This window comes from Corylus avellana, chromosome ca1 (assembly GCF_901000735.1).
Source record: "Corylus avellana chromosome ca1, CavTom2PMs-1.0".
In the NCBI taxonomy this organism is placed as follows: domain Eukaryota; kingdom Viridiplantae; phylum Streptophyta; class Magnoliopsida; order Fagales; family Betulaceae; genus Corylus; species Corylus avellana.
Genome location: NC_081541.1, coordinates 17,208,629 through 17,219,363, shown reverse-complemented (window position 1 = coordinate 17,219,363; position 10,735 = coordinate 17,208,629). Strand labels below are relative to the sequence as shown.

Here is a 10,735-nt window from a genome sequence, read left to right as displayed (position 1 = left end):
CGGATCGTTTTTAAAAATGATAGGAAGGAAAAAAGTAATAATAATTAGTGGATGCATAAATGATAGAAAAAAAAAAAAAAAAAAAAGTGATGAAAATTAAAACGTAGGGGTTTTAAAACATATTTATTTTGTTCAATGAATTGTTTTATTTTGTATTCATCAAAACAATGATTTTGCTCACTTTGCTCGGTATATTTTTTGGAATGTTCAGAATTATATAAATTTTATTTATATTGAAATATAATAAGCGTCACGCTAGCAATATCGGAGATTCATGCTAATTTTCTATTAATGTTTTGATAATCAAAATTTAGGTTTTCTTGCTAGTTTTTATGTTAATATACTTATTTAATTTTCAACAACTCTTATGAGAACAAAGATTTTTACATGTTTTAATTTATATTGTTCGCGAAAATTTTTGGTTGAGTTGTTTTTCATTTGAATGTTTTATGGGATTTTTTTTGTTTGTTTGATTGTATGGTTTACTAAACATATTTTGGAAGTAATTTTTCTGCCCCCTTTTTTTTTTTTTTTTTTTTTTTTGAAGGAAAATTTTCTGCTTTTAAAAGCAAAACAAATCCAAATTTTATTTGATTGTTGTACAAAAAATGCATTGAACTAAATGTGAGAGGATTTATTTGGTTGTATTAAATGTTGAGAGAAATATTTGGTTTTATTTTGTATTTAAATTATACCTGTGGGAAAAATTTTTTTAACATGTTTTTAATTTATATGAATTAAAATAAAATTAAGTGTCCTGTATTTTAATTCATTTGAATATTTTATGGATTTTTTTTTTTTTTTTTGTGAGTGATAATCTTCTGGTATTGTTTAAAAGAAAACAAAACTTTATTTGATTGTCGTCTAGAAATAGCAACATTTTTTTTTTTTTTTTGGAAACACCAAATATGTGGTAATTAAGCAATAAACCTAATGTGAAATGTTTTATTTGATTGTATTAAATGTTGAGTGAAAGATTTTGTTTTATTTTGTATTTAAAAAAAAAAAAAAAAAAAAAAAACAGTATTTTTTTCGAATGTTTAGAAGTATATGTATTTTATTTTTTATTTTTTATTTTTTGAACATTTTGACATTCATCATCAACAAACTTATCTATAGCGTAAAGACTCTTAAAAAAACAAAAGCGTTACGCTCTAAGTACTGAGAGCACGAAATTTTTGCAAACCATATAAATTAAAACATGTAAAAATCTTTCTATTCATAGGAGTAGTTTAAAATTAAATAAGTATATTAACATAAAAAACAGCAAGAAAACCTAAATTTTGATTATCAAAACATTAATAGAAAATTAGCATGCATTTCCGATATTGCTAGCACAACGCCTATTATATTTCAATAGAAATAAAATTCATATAATTCTGAACATTCCAAAAAATATACCGAGCAAAGTGAGCAAAATCATTGTTTTGATGAAAATAAAATAAAACAATTCATTGAACATTTAACGCAATGAAATAAATCGTTGCACATATTGTTCAATACTTAATTATTATATTTTTGGTGTTTCAAAAGAGTTTATGTTTTTCTTTCTGCATAACAATGAAATTAATTTTGGCAATCTTTTACTTAATAGTAAAAAAGACACTTCCAAAAACTGCCTTAAATTTTGATTAAATCACAAAAAAAAAAAAAAAAACTCATAAAACATTCAAATCATGAACAATTCAACAAAAAAATTTTACAAACAAAACATAAACATATTCAAATCTCCTTCCAAACGTAGATCGGAAACATGTTAAAATGAAAGAAGTTTAAAAAAAAATAGCAAGAAGAAAATCTTGATTTTGATTATCAACGCGTTAATAAAAAATTAGCATAAATCTTCGATATTATTATTAGTGTGATACCTATTATATTTCAATAGAAATAACATTCATATAAAACTGAACATTCTAAAAAATATAGAGATCAAAGTGAACAAAATATCTATAGTAATCTTTTGAGTGCTCCAAAAGAGTTGTGTTCGATTGAAGAACAACTCAACCATAAAACAATCAAATGAAGGACTTAACCAATAATTTTCACAAACAAAGCATAAACATATTCAAATCTCCACACAAACATAAAGCAAAGCATGACACGTACAAATAAACTTTCTCAAAAAACAAACATAAAGATAATCAAATAAATTTATGCTCTCCTTTCACAAACAAAAGAAAAACAAATTTATATTTCCACCAAAACGTAGATTCAGATCGAGAAATAAACATAAAGATAATGAAATAAATTTATGCTCTCCTTTCACAAACAAAAGAGAAACAAATTTATATTTCCACCAAAACGTAGATTCAGATCGAGAAATAAATATAAAGATAATGAAATAAATTTATGTTTCTTTTACTTTTAAAAGAAGAAAAAAGCACTTTCAAAACATGTCTGAAAATTGGAGTAGATCAAACAAACAAAACAAAAAATCTCCATAATACATTCAAAGTGGTTAAAAAAAAACAAAACAAAACAAAAGTATTTACTTGAATGTTGTTGCTAGTGACTATTAAAGAAGGAAGCACCATAAATTTTGCCCTATGTTTTGCCTTCAAGAGCAGACTCATGGACTTAAAAGGCTCTGGCATGCACCCTTTTTAAATGTAAAAAGAGAGAGGTAGAAATCAAAGAGAATTTAATGATAAATTTAATTTGACCTTTTTTTTTTCTTTCTATTCAACGTATTAGGCATATTAAACTCATTGTATTCCTAACATGAATTAATTTAGTTAATTTAATGGCCTTGGAGGACCGGTTTTTAACTTAAAGGACCGGTTTAATGTTTAAAAATTAAATAACCATAATTATCTTACATTAATTATAGTCACTTAATAATGAAATTCATATATGGAAACGTTTTGAAATAAACTCTTGGAATAATGAAACCGCCTAAACCTAAACGGAAAACTATTAAACCATATTAAAAAATAGGAGAAACATTAAACGGTTAATAGAAAGACACGTGTCGCAATTCTAGGCTCTCTCTAAGCCAAAACTCGGCTTTTATATATATATATATATGTTAAAGAAGGAAGCACCATAAATTTTGCCCTATGTTTTGCCTTCAAGAGCAGACTCATGGACTTAAAAGGCTCTGGCATGCACCCTTTTTAAATGTAAAAAGAGAGAGGTAGAAATCAAAGAGAATTTAATGATAGATTTAATTTGACCTTTTTTTTTCTTTCTATTCAACGTATTAGGCATATTAAACTCATTGTATTCCTAACATGAATTAATTTAGTTAATTTAATGGCCTTAGAGGACCGGTTTTTAACTTAAAGGACCGGTTTAATGTTTAAAAATTAAATAACCATAATTATCTTACATTAATTATAGTCACTTAATAATGAAATTCATATAAGGAAACGTTTTGAAATTAAATCTTGGAATAATGAAACCGCCTAAACCTAAACGGAAAACTATTAAACCATATTAAAAAATAGGAGAAACACTAAACGGTTAATAGAAAGACACGTGTCGCAATTCTAGGCTCTCTCTGAGCCAAAACTCGGCTTTTATATATATATATGATTATTTGTACCGAGTATATTTTAATAAAAATGAGCAACACTTAATAGGAAATTTGAGATTAATTTGAGTTTACATGTGTTGAGAATAAGGTTGTATATTGAATCACAAAATATAATGTACAGAAGAGGCCTATATATAGGCGAATAATACAGACCTAGTAGAATAAGGAAAGGAATAATACAGACCTAGTAGACTAAGGAAAGGAAAACCTAGTAACCCTAGAATACTAAATAATATTATCTAACAGCCCCCCACAAGCTCAAGGTGGAGTGCGAGAGACCAACTTGAGGTTGGACACAAGATCACGAAAACGTCCTGGAGGATGTGACTTTGTAAAGATGTCTGCGAGCTGATCACGAGACGTGACAGAATGAAGTTGTAGTAAGCCCTGAAGAAGATGATGACGAACAAAATGACAATCAATCTCAATATGTTTTGTCCGTTCATGAAAAACATCATTATGAGCAATCTGAATAGCACTCTTATTATCACAGTATACAGGAGTAGCAGAAGAAAGAGAGACACCCATATCTTGTAACAACCATCGCAACCAAAGAAGTTCCGCGGTAGTGTCAGCTAGAGCACGATATTCTGCCTCTGTGTTAGATCGAGCAACAACAGTCTGTTTCTTACTTCACCAAGAAATAAGCGAGGTGCCAAGTAGAAAACAATAACCAGTGGTAGAGCGACGATCTGTTGGATCACCCGCCCAATCAGCATCAGTATAAGCATGCAGCTGTATAGGAGACTGAGAGGAGAAATAAAGCCCATGAAATAATGTCCCCTTCAGATATCGAAGAATGCGTAGAACAGCTGAGAAATGAGTGGAGTGAGAAGCAGCCATAAATTGACTCACCTGATGGACAGCATACGAGATATCAGGTCGAGTGACAGTAAGGTAGACAAGACTGCCAACTAAATGCCGATATAAGGTAAAATCATGAAGAGGCTCGCCATCATGAGGAGTGAGACGAGTATTAAGCTCAGTCGGTGTGTCGATAATCTTACTGTCAGTAAGATTTGCCCGAGAAAGTAGATCAGATATATACTTGGCCTGTGTTAAATAATAACCATCTGAAGAAGATGAGATCTCAAGACCAAGAAAATAGCTAAGAGGGCCAAGATCTTTCATCTCAAAGTGTTGACTAAGAAACTGTTTAAGTGCCTGAATACCAGTCATATCATCCCCAGTGATAATCATGTCATCAACATATAGTAGAAGAAGTATGGTACCCCGGTCTGTGCGGCAAATAAACAAGGCAGAATCATAAGAACTGATGGAGTAGCCAAGGCGAGAGATAGTGGCGCTAAACTTAGCAAACCATGCTCGAGGTGCTTGCTTAAGCCCATATAGTGCTCGACGAAGACGACAAACCTTGTTTGTAGGATGAGATAATCCAGGAGGTGGCTGCATATAAACTTCTTCACTTAAATCACCATTAAGGAAGGCATTTTTGACATCCATTTGACAAAGTGACCAATGCCGAGAGGCTGCAACAGCCAACAGAGCACGCACAGAAGAGAGGCGAGCAACTGGAGCAAAAGTCTCCTCATAATCCACACCATATTCCTGAGTAAAACCTCTGGCCACAAGTCGAGCCTTGTACCTGTCAATAGTACCATCAAAACAAGTCTTGATTTTGTAAACCCACTTACACCCGACCGCAGATTTTCCAAGAGGTAAGTCAACCAGATCCCATGTATTGTTCTTGTGTAAAGCATCAAGTTCCTCTTTCATTGCAGCCTGCCAAAGAGGGTTAGTGGAGGCCTCACGAAAAGAGTGAGGCTCGTGCAAGGTAGCTAAGGCATGAAAGCAATGAAAATCCTGTAAATGGGAAGGAAGAGATCTTACTCGGGTGGATCGACGAATGTCAGGTGATGGAGTGCAGACTGGATCCTCAGATGGAACAGAACCTGGGGAGGCAGGCGAAGAACTTGGGGACGCAGGCAAAGAACTTGGGGACACAGGCGAAGCAGCTTCAAGGGCATCAGATGACTGCAGTTCTAGCGAGAGAGACTCAGGCAAGACATTGGTGGTGGGAGTAGGAGAAAGAGGAAACTCAAAAAGGGTAGTAAAGGGAGGGGATGATGGCATGCTGAATTTGCCGACGTCGTGGAATAGTCGATGCTCCCAAAAAACTACATGACGGGAGATGCGAAGACGACGAGACACAGGATCATAACACCGGTAGCCCTTGTGTTCCATTCCATATCCAAGAAAACAACACAACCGAGAACGAGGCTCAAGTTTGGTGCGCTCATGAGGCTGGAGTAAAACAAAACAGGCAGAACCAAAGACACGGAGATGATGATATGAAGGGATAGAGCCAAACAACCGCTCATGAGGAGTGCAATTATCAAGGATAGGGGTAGGCAACCTATTGATTGTGTAGACAGCCGTGAGAGTGGCTTCACCCCAAAACGGGGTAGGAAGAGATGTGGAAATGAGAAGAGCACGGACAGTGTCTAAAATGTGCCAAAGTTTACGTTCAGCTCGACCATTTTGTTGTGAGGTGCCTGGACACGACAAGTGAGAAACCGTGCTATAATGTTTTAGAATGGCTTGAAAATCATGTTGAGTATATTCTAAAGCATTATCAGAACGAAAAGCCTTAATGGGTTTTGAAAATTGGGTTTCAACCATTTTGGCAAAAGTACGATAAATATCCAATAATTCAGAACGAGATTTCATTAAAAACACCCAAGTGTAACGAGAGAAATCATCAACAAAAATAACAAAATAACGTGAGCCACTCATACTAGCAACAAGAGAAGGTCCCCAAACATCAGAATGAATTAAATCAAAAGAAGCAGTAGCATGAGAGTCACTATTATTAAATGGCAAAGCCGGTTGTTTACCAAGTTGACATGAACTACAATCAAAAGAATTATTGGAAACTGAACCTAACAAACCCTTGGAAGCTAAAAATTGAACACGAGAGGCAGATGCATGACCAAGACGCGAATGCCAAAGTGCAAGAGATGGTGATGATGAAGAGGCTGCAGCAGAGATGCCTGTGGCGGGGAGATGTAAGGATGATAGTTCGAACATACGCCCAATTCTACACCCGGTCCAAATGGTCTGACTCGTACGAGGATCCTGTACATGCACACCAGAAAAGTCAAAAACAAGTCTATATCCAAGTTCACACAGTTGGCCAATAGAAAGAAGATTGAAGGATAATCCAGGCACATGAAAAACTTCAGGAACAGAAAGGGAAGGTGTATTGATAGTGCCTATATTTTTAACAGTCATAATGGAGCCATCAGCTGTGCGAATGAATGAAGAATGAGGGGAAGGTACAGATGTGGTAGAGGAAGTAGGGTGAGGTGTCATGTGAGTGCAACAAGCAGAGTCAAAGAGCCAAGAGGAAGAGGTACCTGGCAAAACTGAGAGGACAGAGGAAGATGCATTACCAGAACGAGATAGGACGACCTGGTTGACTATTGTCTCGAAGTCAGCTGCAGATAAGGTGACACTGGATCCTGATGCGTGGCTAGAGGGGGCAACTGAAGAGGGAGCAGCTGGAGATGAACCACTCTCAGTATGAGCAACTGCTGCTGTGGGTGCATTAGATCTTCCCTTACGCCAACACTTGTCAATAGTGTGCCCTCGACGTCGACAATAGCGACAGTAATTATTATCGCAAGACTTAGGAGGGAGTCGAGAAGTACCTGACCTGTCATAATACTCTCGCTGGAATGACGAGGAGCCAAAGGATGGTGCAGCCAACACTGTATGACTAGGCTGAGAGCGCATAGTCTGCGATCTAGTCTCGGCACGGACAAGTTCGAAGATGGCAGTGTCCAAAGTGGGAAGAGGAGAACGATGTAATAGTTGCACACGAACAGGCTCAAAATCATCACGCAAAGCCATCAAAAATTGGTGAAGGCGATGTTGATCTCTACGGGTAATATACATCTGAGCATCAGTGGGATCCTTCCAAATAGGATCAGAAACATCAATTTGGTTCCACAAGAATTGCATGCGAGCAAGAAAATCATTGATACTCTGACCAGATTCCTGCCTGAGATGGAAAAGTTCAAACAAAAGCTGATACTCGTGAGCACCATCTACAGAAGAATAACGAGAAGCAAGCATATCCCAAGCACCCTTTGCTTCATCAAAGCTGCCAAAGAGTGCAGAAATAGATGGGATAGTGGTATTACGGAACCATGTAAAAATCTGATGATGTTTGCTATCTCAATCAATAAGACGAGTGGTAAAAGCCTCATCTGCCTCAGAATCCTTTTTAACTGGCTTTTGGATCTCCCTAGTGACATAAAGCCAAAGCTTGCGGCCTTTAAGAAAGCTGCGCATAGATTGAGACCACAACATATAGTTTGTTCCATCCAATACAGTCTAAAAATGATGAAAAATCTCGTTTTGTGCCATCTGGAAGGCTCAAATGCAAAAACAGATTACAAATATGAAATCAGGACGAAAAAATAGGTAAGAAAGCACCTGGTCAACTCTGGAAGTCAACAAAAAGTCAACGGTCAACATTCAAAGTCAACGCTGACGTGGCAAGTTCTGAATTGATACTAATGACATGTCACACATGCTGACGTGGCACTGATGACGTGTCACATGGGGATGACGTGCCACAAGTGTGACGTGGCACGTAGGGCTGACGTGGCAATTAGGGCTGACATGGAAATGATGACGTGGCACGCAGATACGATGGCGCGTGTGGTACACGCGCGAGCGTAGGAGACGTGGTACTGGCGCGTGGATCTGACGCGCGGAACTTCTGGGGGCACGTGAAGGCGCGTACAGCGTCTTTTGGAGGAGCTAAGGCCTGTTCTGGAATCCTGGGGAGCAGATCTATCGATCGGTGGCCTGAGGGAAGCAATCGGACCACCGTGGTGGCCGGTGGCTGAACGGCAGTGGCGGAATTGCCGAATCTTTGGGCGGCGCGTGAGGGAGCGTGCGGCCTCCGATATGGCTGTGTGCGGCGGCTCTGGGACGGCTGTCTTCCGAGCTTTCAAGCGGTATAGTGATACACTGAAAACCTCGAGGAGAAGATAGAGAACCGTGAGGATCAGAGAGAAGGATTCGCCGGATAACACTGGCGGCGCCGGAGGAAAAATATTTAGACGCGAAAAAATTTTGAGGTGATTCAGAACCTATGCTCTGATACCATGTTGAGAATAAGGTTGTATATTGAATCACAAAATATAATGTACAGAAGAGGCCTATATATAGGCGAATAATACAGACCTAGTAGAATAAGGAAAGGTAAACCTAGTAACCCTAGAATACCAAAAAAAGTAAATAATAATAACATAATATTATCTAACAATAAAAATGGTGAGGTTTACATCAAAAAGTACCCTCAACTTAAAATAAAGCTGGTGGATGGAAGTAGCTTAGCAGTGGCTGTGGTGCTAAATAGCATTCCAAAAGGAACAACTCAAGTGTTTTTAAGGGTCAACCTTACTAAGGTTGCTTATGCCATTGCTAATGCTCTATGTGAAAGGGGTATCCAGGTACGTAGGTTTTAAGTACTGTTAATTAGTCCTTGCTCAACCTAGATTGCAATGTTTTTATTTTTTTCTAATGTTGCTTAGCTTATAATTGTATCAGGTGGCAATACCATACAAGGATGAGTATGAGAAGCTTCAATTAAGGCTCACCACAATGTCCTTTCATCAAGTTATCCTGATGAGAAGGTAAAATTTGCAACCCGTTTCATGATTGCTTGCGACAATCTTCTTTCTTTACGAGAAATATAATTAAATAATTAAATTTAATTAATAGTTGACGTGGTAGTGACTCATGCACGTACTGCCACATAATGAGTTTGTAACATGCATTATAGTACAAATTATAGCATTATATGAGACTATAATATGACATAATTATGAGAGATTTTCAGACATGGTTAGTGGGAGATGGATGGAAAGAAGATGAACAATTGAATGCATCGAAAGGAACATTATTCATTCCTTTTTCTCAATTCCCACCAAAGAAAATGCGGAAAGATTGCTTCTTCTACACCACACCAGCAATGATCACTCCCACATCTTTGATCAACATTCACTCTTGTGAGGTTAGAAACCAAATGAAGAATTTTATTATTTAATTAAATTTTAACATTCTTCCTCGCTTGGGAGCTGAACATGTAGAAGATTTAATTGAAATAAAAGATAATTCCAGAGATATTATGTTAAATTATTAATAATACCAATAACTTATGCTTTTGATTTAAGATAATTAATATTTTAATACTTCCTATTTCATTATGCAACATAATTGGCTGCCTAGAAAAGTGATGAGTGCTTGGTGTATTGCTGGGATATTGCATGCCTTAGAAGGGTGGAATGCGAATGATTGTGGGAACACTTTGTTTGATATCAAGGATGTTTGGCAAGCAAGTCTTCGACATAGCTTCCGTTCTTTGGTGGTGCCCGTTTGATCGTGCTTTAGCTTCCTCTCTCTCTCTCTCTCTCTCTCTCTCTCTATATATATATATATATATATATAAGTTTCTACTATTTATATATTATCTCAGACTCTGTATAAAATATAGCAGCATATATCTCATGTTATTTGATCGATGTATGCAGTTCAATTGAAAAATAAAAATAAAAATTACATTTAAAGTTTTTGTATCAGAGAGAATGTAGAAAGATCCATAAACGCAGAAATTGCATCTTTTTAAAAAATAATTATGAAAAAAAAATGATTAAAGAGAGATGTGAGGTATGGAGCTCACCTAGATTGGGAAATGTGCTTCATCGAGATTTTTCCTCTGAGTATAATGTTAAAGAATCACATTTTTATTTTAATATTACTCACAATGTTGAGGCATTGGTGCAAATTAGTTATTTTATCCTACCATTATCATACTCTACGTATTAACATGACATTATCAGTTGGTCAACATATATGTTTACATTGTAGTACGATGAGGTAATAATGAAATAAAACTATGACTTTTATATTTTTCCCTTTTATTCACTGTCTATATTATATGCCATACAAATAAGGGACATGGCGCTGAAATTTGGGGTTTGTTAAGGTCGGCCACATCTAGAGATCTTCAAGGCGGTTCATTATTAACTATCGATATTGGATGCACATGTAGATCCATATCACAATTAATAGTCAATTTACATGTGGTATTACTGATGACTCGGTTTATTATAAAATAACAATTTTATCATTAAAGCATCAATTATACCACGTGCG

At 35.9% G+C, this 10,735-nt stretch overlaps 1 pseudogene; it reads left to right on the top strand.

The window, feature by feature from the left end:
• LOC132163633 (very-long-chain aldehyde decarbonylase CER1-like) overlaps nucleotides 1-9,959 on the top strand; it is an 18,918-nt pseudogene extending 8,959 nt beyond the window's left edge.
• The last annotated feature ends 776 nt before the right edge of the window (nucleotides 9,960-10,735 follow it).